Source organism: Panthera leo, chromosome A2 (assembly GCF_018350215.1).
Source record: "Panthera leo isolate Ple1 chromosome A2, P.leo_Ple1_pat1.1, whole genome shotgun sequence".
Lineage (NCBI taxonomy): Eukaryota > Metazoa > Chordata > Mammalia > Carnivora > Felidae > Panthera > Panthera leo.
Window position 1 is genome coordinate 154,201,276 of NC_056680.1, and position 19,431 is coordinate 154,220,706.

At 45.3% G+C, this 19,431-nt stretch overlaps 1 protein-coding gene across 1 annotated transcript in view; it reads left to right on the plus strand.

Moving 5' to 3' along the window:
- The window catches only part of TMEM178B (transmembrane protein 178B), a 358,912-nt gene that overhangs the window by 146,257 nt on the left and 193,224 nt on the right, over nt 1-19,431 (plus strand). The window lies entirely within an intron of this gene.

A 19,431-nucleotide genomic window follows, 5' to 3' on the forward strand; every position in this document is an offset into this window, starting at 1 on the left:
TGTGACGATGATCTGTCTAGGTGGAGATCCTCACGGGCACCTGAACTGGAGCGCAGATGAAAAACCCAGCGAGGAATACAGATTTGAGACTTACAGAGTAGAAGTGATGGTGAAGTCCTAAAATAGGATTTGTTTCCTAAATAGAGGGGAAGAGCGAGGGCAGAGCCATGTGAAGGGCACAGAGCTTGCACTCAGGGGGAGGAGGGAGTCAGCAAAGGGCACTGAGAAGGGAGACCAGAGCAGTAGAAGGAAAGCAGAAAAGCATCCTGTCTAGTGGTCAAGGGCAAGGAGCTTTCCTGGCGTGTGGGCCCAATAAAGGGGGGAAAATCTGTGCCGTGGAAAGTCCAGTCTACCCCTTCTGGAGTAGACTAAAGGACTTTTGTGGATAGAGCTTTGCTCATTCTACACGTGTAGATAATTTTGCTCAGAGGCCTGGATGTTAAATGTTTGCTACAGAGGTTGAATCTTCTTTCAAGTACATTTTGCAAGATAGAAAAAACACAACAACCAAGTCTCTGAGAGCCTATTGAGTTTACAGCATGTAGAGGGATCATCGAGGTCTCAAACCGATTTTCCTTCCCTTCTGAGAACCCTCTCCTGTAGACTCTCTCGTTTCTGCAAATAATGCTCATGTGTTTTTGCATGTCCCCAAGCTCAGACACAACCACACTGCACACATAAACCAGCTCCCCTGACGGAGCTCTACGTTATTTGGGAATGTCTATAGATTTTGCGACTGAAATCAAGGCAAGAGAATCATCAAGCTACGAGTAGGTTCACTTCCAATTCCCAAGTCCGTATTCTTTCCGTTGTGTAAGTCGTCCAGTGAATTTCATTATGGTCTATAATGGAAATGTGATCACGTGGAATCAGATGTAAATCAACTTCTGTTCTATAAACAGGCACTGTTGGGATCTCATTCCAGAGCCATGATCAGACTGGAAAATGGTTTGGGGTAGGAGTGGGAATAAGAGTTTAGGAAATGATCCTTTGGATTTTTTCCCCCTAAATTCTGATTAAACCTCTAGCTTCTGGAGATTTCTAGGGGCTCACAAGAGCCTGTCTAGCTCAGGCTTAACTAATTTGTTCAAATTTGTTTCTGAAGGGATGATTCTGAATAAGAATCTGGGTCCTCCTAGGCCTCTGTGGAGGAACAACAACTTCTGTCCTTTTGTTGATAGTTTATCCCACTGGAGCCATGCTTATTTTAGTTCAAATCAAATCATATCATCAAATATTTATTATTCCCCGAGTCAGATGGAATTGAAAAATACTTACAGGTTAGTGACCCATTTCTCTACATGATACAAGTGGCAGATTTTTCATTCATGATTTCAGCAAGTATTTATCAGGCTCAGTATGGTGCAAGGTGTTTTTGAATCTACAGAAGGGTATTTGGAATGACATTCGTTCTCCAGGAGCTTATTATAACCTGGATGGAGGGACCAGAACAACTCAAATAAAAGAACTTTAAAATAATGGCTAAATCTGTCTGGCATTTTGTGGTGCAGCCTATGTGCTTAGGTATTCAGAGAAAGCTAAATAGTATTAAGTGATGCCGTAACCAGAGATGGCTTCCTGGAGGAGACAGACCGCAAACTGGATGGATCATGAAACTGGAAGAAATATACGACCAGTCTTACTCTTCCTTTTTCTCTGCCGTTAAGTGGGAACTTCTGTCATCCCAGCAGTGGATACTGATCTGTCTTTTCCCCGGAAATGCTTTTCAGAGTACCAGAATTGTAAAAACAAATTGCATGTAGTTCCATTAAATCTGGTACAAGACTTACCTCCATCACATATCCATGTAACCGTTCAGAGGCAAACTCTAGGGGAGATGTATTCATTCAGTGTAGGTACTCTCTGCTTTAAGGAAACAAATTGGAAACTTACAGAGCCAAAGTAGTTAGAGATTAATTCACTTTAAAGATATAAAACTTTGAAAACGAAAGATTTTCTGGCTGGCATCGGTAAAACTAGTAATAACAGCAAACCACTGTTTGCTCAGCAACTATTTGCAACTACTGTATGCCTGGGAATTTATATTGAATTTATGTCTTGCTGCCCGTCCTGTCGAACACCCTGCAAGGTGGCAGTTACTACCTCAGTTTTACGTTTGTGGAAACTGAGTGCAGAGAGTCACAGGGCCAGTGAGTGGTGCACCGAGGATTTGAACCCAGCCGTTGCTGACTCCAGAACCTCTGCTCTCTGGGGGTACCTCCCCCCACCCCCCACCAGCACTCTGGTCCAGCGTGAGCACTCTGCAGTGCTGGGAGCTCTCATAGGAAGGGGAGACTGTGTTCTAGAATTGTGACATAGAGTCTAGAAACTCTGAAGGGAGGAATTCTTCATCCAGATAAGGACACTGGGTGGCAGGATAATCGGAGGAGAAATTTCAGAGTTTGGAAGGTGCTTCAGAGTTCTGAGCGTCCTCAAGAATCCCTCGCAGGCCTCCGATGGACGGTCCTGGCCGCCAGCATTTCAGCCTTGTGGTGGAATCCAGCGTATCATTAAGTGTGAAATAGGAACACGGAGAGCCTATGGGACCAGTGTTCCCTCCTCACAGCCTGATGTCCGGGTTAAAGTTGCCAGATTACACACAGGATGCCCAGTTAAATCTGAATTTCAGGTAAATGACAAAAATGTTTACAGTAGAAATATGTCTCATACAATGCTTGAGACATACTTATACTAAAAATGTATTTGTCCCTGGGGTGCCCGGGTGGCTCAGTCAGTTAAGCATCTGACTTTGGCATTTGACCATGATCTCGTGGTTTGTGAGTTCAAGCCCCACGTCGGGCTCTGTGCTGACAGCTTGGAGCCTGGGCCTGCTTCAGATTATTTGCCTCCCTCTCACTCTCTGCCCCTCCCCTGCTTGCACTCTGTCTCTCTCAAGAATAAACAAACATGTAAAAAATGAAGAAAAAAGTGTATTTATCCTTTATCTGAAATTCAGATTTGACTGGGTATCCTGCATTTTTATTTGCTGTACCTGATATTGCTAGCCCAGCCTCGTGCCTACTTTGGGGACAGGTTTCTGGCCTGCTTCCTTTTCCTTTTCCATCTGAATCCTGTGTGTTAGGCAGATTAGTAGAGCCTCAGGTCACTTTTGCAGCACTCAGGCATTCATTTATTGAATCTTCATACTAACTCTAGGGGTAGGTACTATTGTTCCATTTTATAGATAAGAAAACTGAAGTACTAAGGGGTTAAGTAACTTGTTCGGAGTCACGCAGCTAGTGACAGGGGAAGGATTTGAACTGGACGGTGTGGCCCCGGCATCCGTGACTGCTCTTTTTCACTCACAACACCATACCTACTCTTGTGTCATTGGGACAGAACAGAAGGAAATCTGCTAAGGAAAGAGAGCCTCATGGAGGAGAGAGAACCATGCAGTTCCCGGAGCTCAAAGGAAAGAGCATAGATAGAAGGGGCGGGGGGTGTGATGCACTCGTGGGGGCAAAGCAGGAGCTGGCCTGCCTTCAGTCATCTCGAGGCTTCTTGACATTTATCACAGTCAGCCTCTCCACAGTCAGTGGTCCTGCTGAGCACCGGGCCACACGTGGCTCTTCCACCCCCTCCCAAGGTGCACTCGATCAGCTTCTCTTTCCCGACTACCTTTGAAGAACTCCCCCAAGCGGATCCCTGACCAGCACGCCTCATCATTCATGACAAACCGTTTTCATATCCGACAGGACCGAGTGGGTCTGTGCTCACCCCAGTCTTTCTGAAAACACTTAATTCCATTTATTGTGTTTGCTCCCCTCCCTTCCCACCTTGCAATGGGAGGACATTTCTCAGAACTCAGGCTGTGAAAAAGGAAAGCTCCCTCCAGAGATGTTTACTTTGCATTCAATTTTGTGTTTCCCTAAGGGACCAGCAAAGCTCAGTTTACCTAAAAACAGAGTTCTGCTTTAACAATCTTCAGGCATCTTCTGTGGGCCACATGACTGTGCTAGGGACTGGGATGTGGCGATGGGTAAGAGGCACTCAGTCTAACTTGGACGGGAGTCCCTTAATCCCCAAGGGGAAGCAGTTTCTTTCCCAGAAAATTCTATGCCAGAGGCAAAAACAAGCAAGCGAGCAAACACAAACACTGCCCAGGAATCCTAGAGATACTTTAAAAATGACAGAGGATCCTGGACGATGCATGTGGATGGATGTCCAGGAAAACACGTAGTATGTGCATCTGGGAACGGATGGTGCAGGGCACTACTAGACAGGATTAGGGGAGTATGAGAGGTGAGGGAAGAGGAGGACACCGTCATAGCTTCGAAGTTCTGTAGCAGAGACCTTGCGGTGAACATTCATTGACAGGACCTACTAGGTGCATGATACAGAGTTCCCAGGTAACTACTTAGCCTGCAAAATTATTGCACAAGTAAAATTTATTAACACGTTAAGCCATAATTATCAAGTAAAATAATGACAGTAATAACTCCAGAGCAAACTTCTAAAGCAAAATTAGAGCGTTTATTACTGTGGGTATAACTTAATTTTATCTACCCCGATTTGGACTGTTTGCTACAGAGTGCCCCAATGCATGGTCCTCCGTCCAAGGTTAACAGGCTTTCGTTTCTTTGACTTCTTAGTAGCTTTGGCCTTTAAATGCCTTTTTCTCTCAGGCCGTTTCCCCTGGGTTTTACATCTGAGGATGTCAGTGGTGCCCAAGAAGTCATATGAGGGGCAGCAGCTTTTACCATTCCTGAAATACAAGGGAAGTCTCTTCTCTGTGAAATTTCAATCAGCTTGATGCTTCTTTTGTCATCGATTCCTGTATTTTAGGAGAAAGGAATTTCTTCAAGATCTCTATTTGCTTAACACTTAAAAAAAAAAAAAAAGGATTCTAATATATATTAGTATCCTTTTCCAGACTGCTTTGAGATAATAAGAGAAAGATTTTGTCAAGCTACAGAACCAAAATGACCAGAAGTAGCTAATGAGATGAGGGAAAGTGGGTAAGTCCATTCACAGGGGGGCAAAGAGTGTGAACCTTCTGATCCTGTAGGTTCCTCTCCCCTCTAGGCTGGCGAGGGGGCAGGTGTCAGACCAAGACAAGAAAGATGCAGAAGAGCAGGAGTGGGAAATAGGAAATAGGAGATAGGAGAGGCTGGTCCGCAGTGATGAGGACTGGAATCCCAGTGTGGTCTTCCCATTTGGCGTGTGCGAACCTTCTCTCCCGCACACACAGCTTCAGAGGCTCTGGGGCCCTGGATGCTTCCTCTCCTTTCACTGTCCAGATTTGTTCTCAAAAGGAACGAGACCACCATGTGAAATTCTGAACTCTTCAACAATCAAAAGGGAAACCGGTCAAGATGTGACATTAGTTCTGATGATAAAGCTGAGAATCAAGACGTGAGGATTCCTTGGGCCCATATTTTTGTTCCCATGGAGTTGGTCTCTATCTGGATTTGTGGGTTAGGAAACAGAATGAGTATTTCCTAGATTGAGGGGTGCTGCTTTAAAGCCTTTTGATAACCATAGCAGCCGTGTGTGATCTCCTGGTTCTACACAGTTCCCGGATGAGGGCCACAGGATGTAAAAATTGAAAGAGCCCGGAGAAACCATCTGCTCAGTCCTCTCCTAGAAATCTAGATATGTTGAGCCTCGTCCAAAGTCGCAAAGCCAGTGTGCCACAGCTGGAACCGGGTGTCCTGACCCTCAGTCTAGGGCTCTTTGCTGGTTTTGCTCCATTTGCCCTGGCTTCACTCTCCATGCCCTGGGAGGCTGATGTCTCTGGACTGTAGTACCTGTGCCCCCTTATTCTTGGCTTTCCATTTGAGTTTGGTCAATAGGCACGACTGGAAAACCAGGAGGCAAGAGGCAAGAGGTGGCCGTCCTCGTCTGCACCACACCCCTGCCCTCCATTTGTCTGGTTTCGTCTGCTGTGTTCCTTTAAGGCACGGGTCCTGCCAGGCAGCCCTCTTCCACAGCTCTGGCTCTTGCCAGACTCCCTGCGTGTACAGTTCCTTCCCCCTCGCCCGTTAGACCTTGGGGCAAATATAACTTCCCACTTATCACCAATCTTTACTGGCTCCTTTAATTCTGTGCCAAACTGTGTACAGTTCTTTCCTAAAAATCTTCAGTTAAGCCCTTTGGAGTGTGTTGTCCCCTTGCTGTTGTGCCCTGACTGATCCAGGCTCTTTCCTCCTCCCTGGGCTATTGGATCTGTAAGTCTGTGCCTTTCCCAGCCCCATGCTTGTGTTTGCAGTAGGTAGATCTTGGCATATAAAATACCTATGCTCTGGAAACACCACCTTAAGTTACACCTTTATTGGTTGAGCTCCTGTTTCTGTATTTTCATGTCAGATGTACATTTTCCCTTCATTTTTGAATGCTCTGCAATGAATAGTAGTGTCTCACACTAGAGACCTACAACCCCACCTCGAAATGAATAAAGGCATTCTCCTATTATAAAGCCCAGGGTAAAGATCTAAGACTTAAAAAAAAATTTTTTTTTCCATTTATTTATTTTTGAGAGAGACAGAGCACAAGTGGGGGAGGGGCAGAGAGAGAAGGAGACACAGAATCCAAAGCAGGCTCTAGGCTCCAGGCTCCGAGCCATCAGCACAGAGCCCGACGCGGGGGCTCGAACCCACGAACCGTGAGATCATGACCTGAGCCGAAGTCGGATGCTTAACCGACTGAGCCACCCAGGCGCCCCTAAGCCTTTTGATAAAGGAACTTAGGCCACCTGTTTCTTCCTCGTTTCCCCTTCCAACATTTTGTTTGTGAGTTTGGCTTTTTTGCCTTTCACATGGTTTCAGAAGTGAGCTCACCTAGATTCTACTAGTAAAGCAGAAAAGAGCATTTCTGCTTAGAAGGAAGGATGTTTATATGAATCTGCTTTGTTAAGAGTGCAGTGCACCTCTCTTGAGTGATTGGCATCTGAGCGTGGGGTGGTCCCATCACAGTTGTGGGGGGTGTGGGTGGGGAAAATGTCTTTCAGAGATAAACCCTTACAGGTTCCCAGGAGAAGCCACTCACCTTCCCCCTGGCTTGTTTCATTGGCTTCTTTCTCACCTGGAATTAGAAGCTTGTTTATGGCAAGAAGAATTCAAAAGGGGGTAAGAACAGATCATTTGAGTTATGATCTTCACTCTACACGCTTCTTAGTTTCTAGAATCTAAGTAAAGGTGACCCCATTTTTAACGGCAGCTGAAAAATCAAAATCTAGACCTACAAAATGAGTCAAGGGGCACTCTTTGCCCATGTGAGACCATTTTGTACTTCACACTATGAAAAGTCCTTCGTATCCCCTGAGTATTTCAAATCTGTGGCCACCAGGTAGATGTCAGAGAAACTTAAAGTTCATATATTCACCTCCACTGTCTTTTGAAAAGCATCTGTAAAAGAAGGGGAGGAATGGGGGTTGTCAGTGGGAAGGTAGGATTTAATATACAAAAGCTGATCTTGATCTTGAACATGAATTTCAGGAGCGTGATGTCCCCCCCCCCCCCACGCCCCCCCACTCCGGTGTTCTCATTTTCCCAGCACTTGTCAGAATCTCTGCCAATGGTATCAGGGCCCCAGGGACAGGGCTGGGGTACTGTAGCCGACTCCCTGTCTTTCTGGGGAACAAGGGTGAAGTTAGCATGAGAATCTGTGTAACACAAGTCCAGACTCCACCCTTGAAGGGACTAGGGTGCTTTGCTTGGTGTTTGTTCTGACAAGACTTTGGGATTGTTGGGGAGTTTGGGTGCAGGAAAAAGGTAGAAGAACACTTACCAGACCACGGCTTCCAAACCTTCAATTTCATGAACAAACCTACTTCTCCTGTAGAACAGCAGCGTCAGGTGGTCAACCAATCTTATGGTTTACGCAGCAGAGGGAAACCCAGCTCCCACCTGGGGTCTGGTGAGAGGAAAGTGGTGCATCATCCAGAAGTGTCCATTTCACTTAAAGATTTGTAGTGAAGAGGTAAGTGTGTGATAAGTAATTAAACATTATTTTCCACTTAATAAACAGATACAGTATAGAATACAAAATTTGCAAAGAAGACTTCCTGTTGTTGTAGATAAAGCCATGAGACATCAGAGAAATTTTACACTTTGCGGTACCCCGGGAGGTCTGACTTTATTCTCAGGAGTATTTTCATTGAAAAAAAAAATCACAGAAATGCTATAGATATTAGGCTTAAGTTAGTCAATAAAAGGTAACACAGGCTATATGGTAAGGAAGCTTTAGCATCTATTAAACTTAAAAGAAGATCATTTATAATAATGGTAATTCAATCCAGTCTTAGTCATTGGAAAGAATTGTGAATTCTCCATGCAAGTATATTCCTTACTTAAAAAGAAACCTGAATTTAATGAACAGAGAGCTTGCAGTAAAAAGAAAAAAAAAAACAACTGGTAGTGTGGAGCCTAATTTCTGCATAATTGTTTTGTTTGGGGCACATAGAATTGTAAAAATTTCCACGTGAATGTCTTGTTTATTAGGGGAGGGAGGTGGATGTGCTCAATTCTTTGCCGCTAGGGTCCTACTTCTCCTTATTCCTTACATTGGGCATCCTCACTCCTTCAAGGAGTCTTGATTGGCTCCCAAAGGCATTTGGGTGTGTACCCTTGAATGGGTCAAATTCTAGGTGAGGGCTGAGGTCAAGCAGGGGTAGAGGAATCTTTGTCTGCAGGAAAAGTGGGCAGGGGTAGAACTTTTAGGTGGTTAGAAACGGGACAGGTGAGATAAAAACGTGGGGCTGGGGAGGAGGGTCCCAAGTGCCAAAATCGTTAATGGGTTGTGGCTCCACAGTGGACAAAGCCACAGGACAGGCAGTCTATACCAAACAAGTGCTCGCTGCCATTCCAGGGGTCTGACCCAGGTCAGGCAGTGCGAAAGTGGAGTTCAGTGCTGGGGTTCCAAAAGCAAAAGGGTTGGGGACATGGGGAGCATGTCCTAGGTCTATTGCAGCTATCTCTTTTTTTAATTGTATTTTTCCTTTGCCTTTTTCTTTTTTTTTAAACCACTGTGAGTTATGATTGACATGCAAAAGCCTGTATGTATTACGTGTATACAGCTTGATGGGTTTGGAGATAAGTATACACCCGTGAAACTACCACCACCATCTATGCCATAAACCTCTCCATCACCTCCTACAGTGTTCTCGTGCCTTCTTGTTGTTATTTTGTGACCTATTCGCTCAGTAAGTTTTCCAATACAATATTGTGAACTGCAGGATCTCAGTGGTACGGCAGGTCTCTAGGACTAACTCCTAGAACTGAAAATTTGCACTCACGAATACCTCTGTTTCTCCGCCCCCAGCGTGGGGGTGCCAGCCTGCTACTCTCTATTGCGGCCGTCTCGCGCCCTTGCACATACCCGTCTCTCCCGCCATCCGACAACAGGAGAAATTACTATTTTGTGCCACAGATGTCTTAGAATCTTAGCGCTTGGACCTGGAACAATCTTGCTGGGCAATCAGGTCCAGCACCCGAGTCCAAGAAAATAAGGTGTTGTTAACCATAGTCTAGAAGGTAGCTAAGACCAGAAAAGAGCCATACAGACTTAGAATGTTAAGGCTGAAGGGATCTTCCTGGCCACCAGTTCCCTCTTCTCATTTACAGGCGAAGGAACTGTTTGGAGCAGGATTGGGTTGGGGTGGGGGAAAGGGGGGAGAAGGGGGTCACCCGGGGAGAACAGCTGGCAGTGCCCAAACTGGAACCAGTTTGTGAGCCAAAGCTGTCTGCACCACCCTGGAACCCTCACTTTTAAAAAGTGGCCTCCTCTGCTGAATCCATTTGCTTTGCCTTTTGTTTGTTTGTTTGTTTGGGCTCAGCAAATTCCCACTTGTTCGGGCTTTGATTTTGAGTGGAATCTGTAGAAAATCCGGTTTGTTGCTCTCTTTCTCCCTCTGCTGGCTCTCAAGGCTGATTCCCTGAAACTGACACAGATATTTGGGCAATGAAATGACTTCAAATAAAATGGAGGCATGTCTGTGGGCTGCTCTAGAAACAAGGGAGAAAACTACAGCTCTTTCTCAAAGAGGCAAAACCAATCCAGGGGAAGCTTGATGCATATATATATATATATATATATATATATATATATATATATGCAATATATATATATATACATGCAATATGTATATATATAAATTACATATATATATATATATATATACATATATATATATATATATATATATATATAATTTCCCGCTCACCTCCCAGTTTCTCCTGGCTACACAGTAGCAAAGCAAAAATGGAAAACTTGCAAAAAAAAAAAAAAAAGTTGACAGCATTTCTATGATTCAGCTGGCAATTTGCTACGGTATCCAGGGAGGCAGCTTCTCACATACATTAGCATAATGCGAAATGGCAGCTAGAACCAGAATTTACTGTCTAAGCAACTCAGCCTGAACAGCCGTTGACGACAATACAATTTAAAGGAAATCCAAATATTAGGCTTAAGTGACTGATACAGCCCTGAGACCTCTTCATTTTAAAGATGTGGGGTCCAGTTTGTTCCCTTATTTCTGCTCCCCGTTCGTGGGGCAGGTGGCTGGGCTTCAGGGTTAACAAAGAAGGATCCCGTGGCTGGTAGAGATCCAATATAGCATTCAGCCAGCCGCAGCCCACTCTAGTCCCATTATCGCCAAAATACATTTTCTTTCTCTCTTGAGTTTTTTGAGGTTTTCCGTGTCCGTCGGTATCCAGATGCTGACATTTCTTCTTCTTGTATTTCCCCTGTGAGCCTTGACATGACAATGTATCTCCTTGCTCCCTGGTTATCTGGACACTGAACCACTGCAGATAGCAGCTCCGGCTTGAAAAGGAGCTTTGTTTCTCAGCAGGGGGATGCCCAGCAAGCCTGGGGAAGACATCCTCACAAGGGCCTGTTTCCTGAGGATTCAGAGCTTGCCACGGCTGGTACGCTTACTGGCCGCTGGCTTGCCTGAGCATTCCTCTGGCTTCCTTTTTTCCTTTCCTCTGTCCAATTTCCTCCCTTGAGTTGAGGGCCAGGCTCAGTGGACGAGTGGCTGTGACATTTTCCAGGCAGATGAGGCACATGAACACAGGTGGCAGTTTCCCAAATGTGGTCTTCCAGATGGACACCCCCTCCAGTCTGCCACGTACTGTAACTGCTGATGCCAGACTTAGAAATCCCAAATGCTTCAGAAGCAGGACCTCATCCATGTTGTTAATGGACATCAGAGGACCGGGGAAGGCTGAGAGGTCCATCTATGTTCGTTAACTCAGAGTGTGGATCGAGATCCAACAAGGACGTGTGAATGAATGCAGAGTTAACAATTTTAGGCTTTCAAGTTCATCTTCTGATAACGAAGAATGATCCAAGGATGTGGCTGTTCAGTTTTCTAGAGACCACTGTGCACATGGGGACCTGACTGCCCATCTTTAGGGATTCTCCCGATGGCCTCTGCAGTGTTAGAAGAACAGCTCACACAACTGTTCTCACTTCTGACCCCAACTGCAAGTTTGGGGGGCCCCCAAGATCGCTCTTGGCTTTGATAAACTCACTAGAAAGACTCAGAATGTTCTGAAAGCTTTTATGTTCATTGTTATGGTTTACTATTGTGAAAGTATACAAATTAAAATCAGCCAAGGGAAGAAGCACAGAAGGCCGAGTTCAGGAAAATTCCAAACGTGGTGCTTCCAGTCTTCCTGTCCCTGTGTGATCGTGGGCAGTGTAACTTTCTTGGCATAAGGGTACAACAGTATGCAAGGAGTACCGTCAACCAGGGAAGTCCACTGAGCCTTCGTGTTCAGAGTTCTTATTCAGGCTCCATCACATAGGCCTGGTTGCCTGAGCGTGTGATCAATCTCACTATCCAGCTCCTCCTGAGGTTGAGCTGATACCCCATGACCCAAAGCCACAACTCCAAATCACATTATTATACTATCCTGCATGATCAAAGGCCACAGGCAAACAAAGACATCCACTCCTATTGGGCCTTACATTCCAAGGACTTAGAGAATTTCCTCCCAGAAGCCCAGGGCAAAGGCCAGACCTCTTTTTGGGCAAGGTTCATTCTTTACTTTACTTTACTTTACTTTACTTTACTTTACTTTACTTTACTTTACTTTACTTTACTTTACTTGCTGAGCCAGCTGCAGGAATCTGTTCAGTCAGGCTGGGTGTTCTGGAATCGTACAGTGCAGTTGGCCATCATGAAGAGGGAGGTGTAAGCACCACAGACAGGGGAGTAGGATGAGGAAAAACTGTAGCTGGAAAGAAAGAGGGGCTGCTGGGAGGAAGTGTATGCAATATTTTGCATGAATAGACATGGAGCCCAGTGGGCCGATGAAATATTTTAGGTTTTGATTTATTCTTTCATTTTGTCCGTCACATGGTTATTGAGCCAAGGATAAGTATATCTTAACCTCAGGATTGAGAGCTAGTGTTTCCAAAAAGGCAGGATGAGTGGGGGTCCACGGTTGGAAATAATTTGCTCTGGAGTCAGTGGAAGCATTGCTTTCTCTGTTTACCCGTAGAGCAGTAGAGATATCACGGCACATAGGATGAAATGGGCTGTTTTGTGAGCATGTCAATAGTAATGACTATTATAATTATAAATAACAATGGCTACCATTTATAGAGTGCTTCTAAGTGCCAAGCACTATTAAATTCTTTACCAACATTATCACATTTAATTATTTGAATATCACTATGGGGTAGGGATTGTTATCTGAGCTTTATAAATGTGAAAAATTGAACCTTCAAGGGGTACTAAGCTAAATAATTAGCTTCAAGGCCCACAGGTGACAAAGTGAGGATTCAAACCCAGGTCTTTGCAACGTGAGTGTCTATTTAACCTGCTACAAGTCCCCATAATGGACATGGCTAACACATCCTGTGGGGTGGAGATAAACTTCTGCTTTATTGGTTTGGTATTTAGTGTATTTATTTCAAAAGTGGCTTCGGAAGACTGTGTGTCTGCTGAGACTGAGGTTTGGTCTCCCAGGAGACTCAAGTTTCTACATTAAAGGTTTCCGAAGGGCCAAGATGATGGGATGGGGAGACAGCTGAATTTCATGCCTCAGGACAGTGGTGTAGATAGACTTGGTTACAGGTGACTCATTAGCTCACAGGTGGGGTTCCATGTTCAGACCTGCTCATCTAGACTGGGAAGGAAACAGTTTATGTTTGCTCCTGGGAGAAGGGATCTTTCTAGGATAGGATTTACAAAGACTGAGAACATAAAATGGAGGTGGGAACAGATAGTGTTGGAATTATCTGGATTCATGCTCCATGAGGACAGGAAGGCTGTCTCTCCAGCGTGTAGTCCAATGCATGGTACCTGGGGGAAATTTAATGACCACAGAATAAATGAACAGGGAGATCTTTGAGGCAGCTAGATGGGGCACATCTCTTCTAGGATTGGGTTGGATGAAGAATGAAGAAGCAGGATCAGCTTTTTCACTGTATGTGTTGTCCAAAGTCTCCCAAGTACTTTCAAAGTAATACTTGACGTGGTTGTGTCCCTTTCTAGTTTTAAGACACTTTCATGTACATTATTTCACTTGATCTTCACAACACGCTTGGGAGTTTAAGTTTTATTGTGTTAACTTCATATTAATGGATGGGGGACTGGAGGTGCACAGAGGTTATGTGACTTGTTGAAGGCCAGATAACTCGTAAAGGACCAAGATCTTGTGACCCCACATCCGTGTTCTTTCTAGCACCCCAGAGATGGTGGGTGCAGGTAGTAATGGCGTTCTTCCAGCTCCCCAACTTTTAAATACGGTCACGGTGGCTCACGGCTCTCTTGACGGTCGAGTTTAATTGACTTGGAGGTGTGTTGTTGTGACAATAGGTCTGGGTTTCCCCAGCTAAAGATTCTTTGCTACTTGGATGAAAGTTCACCTCCTCGGGCTGGCCCTGACTGGGGCCTATCTGGGGGGTTGGGGTCTCCCGTGAGCTTGTCCTGGGGAGCCTGTGGTCCCCCTTCCTTGAATTCCTCCTGGTCCATGATCCAGCCCATTTTGGAGCATAATCAGGGTTTCTAACGGCAGAAACCTTAACCAAAGAGGCTGTTTGGGAACTAAGTGAGATGATGTCTCTTAAAAGACTCTCTTAAGTTTATTACAGATGTTGAAACTTAGAATCCCCCCCCGCCCCTCCACGTGGTGCTACAGCCTTGAGCAGCCCCTCTTCTGGTAAGACTTGTTCGGGAGTCGGACCCAATGGAGGAGGACTTTTCATTCACCTTCCCAGTGTCCTTCTGAGACTGCCTAGAGCCATGGTCAGGAACCGCTGTCCTCACTGGCAGAAGGCATGGCTGAGAGTGGACACCTCCCCCTAATGTCCCTGGGCTGCTGAGTAGAGATAAGCTGAGTTGTTGGTGTTTGTCCATTCTCCGTTAATAACTCTGGGTGCTAGATGCAACTACTTTCTCCTTAAATACCACACACCCTGAGGCTATTAGTCCTTGAAAACCCTGTGTCAATAGAATGTTCCTGGTGGATCCAGCTCTCCTTCCTCCCTATCCCAGGAGGAGTAACCAAGTGGAGATTCCTGCTGGCTTTTGGCTGGAGGAAGGCCATGTCAATCTCCTACTGGACCAGGGGGGCTGCCTCTGGAGACTGAGGAAATATGCTGCCTTTTGTCATGCTTCTGCACAGGTCATTGCCCCCTTGAGTCTCAGGGACCCAGGGTGAATTGTATAGTGTTAAGACATTAAAGGGTGGTTATTATTAACAGGACATTTTTCAGAAATACTGTGTTTTGATCAATCATCAAGAAGTTGTTAGTTCTTTGGGAACACTTGTCTGTAAACTAAGATGGGAGAAGAGACTTGGACCCAGGTTATGGGTCATCTCGATGTTCTTGTTGCACTTGGAATTTTCTGAAGGTGTGGCTAGAATGGACTCTTCTCTTTCCCTAAAGCTGTCCACCAGCCTGTGGGGACCACCTCTCATTTCACCCATATCAGGTGGTGCTCCCAGAGGCTTTGGCTTTCACCAGGTAACAGGAAGACCCCAGGTGTATCACCTGGCTTTTCCTGCTGCCTGAGGAGGTGAGTAGAGAGGGGGCAGGAATGTGACAGTAGAAAGACTCCTCCCATGAGCGCTGATCTAGAGCTAAACTCGTGGGCAACTTGGATCATGGTAGCCAAGAAGTGAAACTCTTAACCTTTCTTGGCCCTTTCCCTGGATTTCTGGACCCTGTACTCACCTCAGAATTCTATGCTTAAAGGTTTTTTTTTTTTTTGTCTCTCCTTTAAAAAAATATTTTTTTTAGTGCTTAGTTTTTAAACATGTTTAATGTTTAAAAAAAATTTTAATGTTTCTTTTTGAGAGAGAGAGAGAGAGAGAGAGCGAGAGAGAGAGAGAAAACGTGAGTGGGGGAGGGGCAGAAAGAGACAGAGACACAGAATCGGAAGCAGGCTCCAGGCTCTGAGCTGTCAGCACAGAGCTCGACACAGAGCTCAAACCCTTGAGCTGTGAGATTATGACCTGAGCTGAAGTCGGATGCTTAACTGACCGAGCTACCCAGGTCCCCCCACCCCCCACTCTTTTTTGTCTCTCCTAATGAGGAGTTAAATAATTTGTTCAATTTCTTCACACTAAAGTGGTAGGGGCTTGGTGAGTTATTCCTACCTTAGTTACAGTTTTTGCTTTTTAACTAAAAAGAAAGGATCTGACGTAACTCAAAACAAAGATGACCCGGTGGTGGGTTTTGAGACCTCAGAGATGGAGACATTTGAGGATTTCCCTCATTGTCACCTACCCGGGGCCCCCTGTTTCTCCATGTTATGCTGGCCTTGATTTCCAGGAGATGGGCACTGATGTGGGCATCTCTGGTTAATGTACTGACATCAAGCATCAAGTTGTGTCTGCAGGGACTCTGCAGTGGTTGAAGAGCCCGGAAGCGGGCCTTTTGGGCTCCACGGTTTGGCTACAGAACCACCTGTTCCGTGGGCTTTGCCAGCTTTCTCGCTCCAGCGTTGGGGATACCTTATAGTTCATTCTGGTAAGGGCGTTAGTGGCCTGAATCTCTACTCCTCATCTTGTAACTGGGGTGTGAAGGAGGAGCAACCCTTTACCCCCAGAATCTTGCTTGGTGCCTGACCTTACCAGATACTCAGTAAATGTTGTCGAAGTTCACTCCGAAGGTCAACGTTGGAGCTGATGAGGGAGCACAAGTTCGCCCAACCTGTGGTGCTGTGTCCTATGTAGGCACCCTGTCTATGTAAAGCTATAGAATTACATTGAGGTCCGTTATTTCTCACTGGTCAACAGTAAGAAGTAGAGTGACTGTCTAGACATTCATGATGGGTTGGATTTCCCCAGATAGGGTGTATTTATGTCTTTTGATTAGGGAGCTGTGGTGCCTGAAGCAGTGCAAGAGTTGTGTGGCTTTAGAATCTGGTAACACCTAGTAGCTTCCCTGTCATACCTGGCTCAGCCCAGACCCTCAGGTAGGCGGTCTACAGCCCAGGGGACACCTGGTTGAATGAAGCTCAGGTGCTCAGGTGGGCTGTCTCTAGTTCTGGGAAGAGGAGACCCCAGGACGCTAAGAAACTGGCATTCAGGAATTTTCTTTGAGTACATTCTCTTTGGAGCCTAAAATTTCACGTGGTTCAGCAGCAGATACAGTCAATCACCTTTTAACCTCATTCCTGTTTGTCAGATATGTTGACTGAAAGTCATTACCCCCTTGCAATGCTTTTGTTTGTTCGTTTTTTGCCATTCTTCCCGAAAGCATCATTTCTATTAAAATCCGGGCTTTTCCCGAAAAACCCTATCTGAGATTCCAGTTGAAGCTCAATCAGAATTATGCCAAGAAAGGTGAATTCTCTTTACAAGTCTTCTAAAAACCAAAGTCATAGCTCTTGCTGGCTTTTGCTGCTAAGTGTTATCATGTCCTTGGTACCACATCGTTCTGTCTCGAGTATCGGAGGAGAAAATGCCACCACCATACTTGGGCCACTCAGCTAGCCAGCTCAGCCCAGATGCCGAAGAATACTTCCATAGCCAGCCTCGTTAATGCCTCCCATGCATCTTGAACTCCCTGGTTGTATTTCTGTATGTTTCTGCCAGACTGTGATCCTCGTGGGTCTCAGCACCAGCTCACAGACAACTATTTTGGAGGCTTGCTTTTCCCAAGTGCTCTTAGCCAGTTACATCTGACACGGGCTCTTTAGTCTCCCCGGGGACTTTGAAGGGACAGTTGACTCTGCCCTCACTTTGCCTGTTGCCCCAGTAACAGAGGAATTCCCACCCCTGCAATGGTGCCCCACCCCCTCTGTAGACTGCTGTATCTGGTCCCAGGAAGTATTGTCCCTGCATTGCTGGGTCTTCTGAGAAGCTGGGGTGGGGGAAGAGGTGCGTTTCAGTGTCTCTCTATGCTCCCCAGCCTTCTAGCAATTACTCTTGGCTGACTCTGCCCTTAGGAATTCTCCTTTCCCGTGGTTTCCTGACAGGGGCAATCATAAGGCAGCATCCTCAAGTATTTTCCTGGATTGGTTTCCTTCTGATATTCCTTTTACGAGGTTTTTGTTTTGTTTTGTTGTTTTATTTTTTGTTTATTTTTTGTTTTTTTTTTTTTTAAGAGTGTAAATGGTTTAGGAGTTGGCAGGGGTGAGTTACTCCATTTATAGCAGTAACCACGAGGTGGGCCCCAGAGCCTGGGAAGAGTCTGACAGTGTTGACCGTGCCTGCTTTTTTCTTTGTCATTCCCTCAAATTCATTTTCATGATTGGCACCATGGTGCGCCACGACCCATTCCCTCTGTCCTGCTGTAAGTGGTTGTTGCAGAACAAGGCCTCTCCATCACTGATCGTGCCCCCAGGATAGAGCTCAACCCAAGGGTTGCCTGTGTTCTTTTATAACCTTGAAATTATAATAATAGTTAACCTGTACTGAGGGTTTACCTTCTGTTCTGAAGTACGGTTCTGCTCAGTGCTTCACTCCCATTTTTTCTCTGTTCTTTACAACAATCCTGTGATTCACGAGGTTCCTCTAGTGTCCTCCTTTTACGGAGAGAAAATATAGGCTCAGAGAGATCAAGCAACTTGCTGAAAGTCACACAGCTCATAAGTGCCAGGATTTAACTTTGCTTTCCCACTATGCAGGACTGCCTTATTCTGCCTCACCTTCATGTCTTTGTACACACTGTCCCCTTGTTCAAGCCTCCTTCCCTCCATGCTTCAGTGCCCAGCTCAACAACTAGCCCCTCTGTGGACACTCCAGACAGAAGTGAGTTCTTCTGTGGACTCCTATGTAGCTCAAAGTCCTTACCATTCACCACTTTGTATTATGGTTCATTTTCGTGTCTCCGTTTCCCAGTTGGGCGGCGCATTTTCAGAAGACGGTTCTTAGTGCACTTGACTTCCCATGCAGTGATTAGCATACATTCCCATATAGTACGTGTTCAGCAAATCCTGGCTGTTGATGGTATTACTTTAAACTTGGGCCATTACCTATGAAGGCAGGAATGCATTTTGCTGAATTGATGTTGTGCAAAGCCATCTGAGCCTTTTACTAACATAATTCACTTCTTCCCCCTTATTTAATAGGTAATTTAGCTCTAAAACAAAGAAGGAATAATATCTAGCCATTTCCATGAAATGATTTATTGGAAACAAGAAAAATGGTTTAAACCAGCTAAAGTCAAACCTATAAATAACATTCAGTATCAACTATGTTGTCTGACTGGAAAAAACAGAATTCCTACTTTGAAACCCAATTTTGGGTTATTCCAAAACCAGGTCTCCCAAGGGCATAATCCCCATGCTGGGGGTTATGCCACTAGGCACAAACTCTTTTATGCTCCCCAAATTAGGGGTTGCCCCCCCTGCTAGTGGGCTCCCCTTCATATCTTGCCCTGAGTGGCACACATACTTCCTCTGCAGGACATGACTCACGGACATGATAACAGCAGCTTGTATTAAAAACAAAATTACAAGAGCAACCTTTTTCAAACCTTCATCGTGCCTGGGAGAGAATGAGTAAGTGAGAAATTGAGGCATTTTTATAGAGTTAAAGCACAAATGAGAGACTCACCTAAGACATAATTAAAAACAAAACACAGCAGTCTACAAATAATAGAGCCGTGATTATTACTCATCTAAACAGATACCATTTTAGCAAATTGACCATTAATAATTACAACCAGAGGGAGACCATGCATTTATTTTCATTTCCTCCCTTGCTCCAGTTACAAGCAGACAAGAAGGGCTGCCAGAGGTCCCCTGTGCCCAGGACTGTCCCGGGGATGGTGATGAGTCCCCAGATGTCCCTGTGCAAGTGTAATGTGTCTTCCAAGAGAAGACGAATTCAAAACAATATCTGAGTAAGTAGAGACAGATGTGGCTCAAATCTTTAGGAGCTTCAGATGGAAGGACCCTGAGGTCCTGTGTCTCCCATAAAATAGTTGGAGATAATCCATTAAATCCCAGAAGGGCTGGATGGGAGCTTCGTCTTTGGTTCTGAGAGGAGGTGTTCACGGTGGGTTTCACTGAAGAAT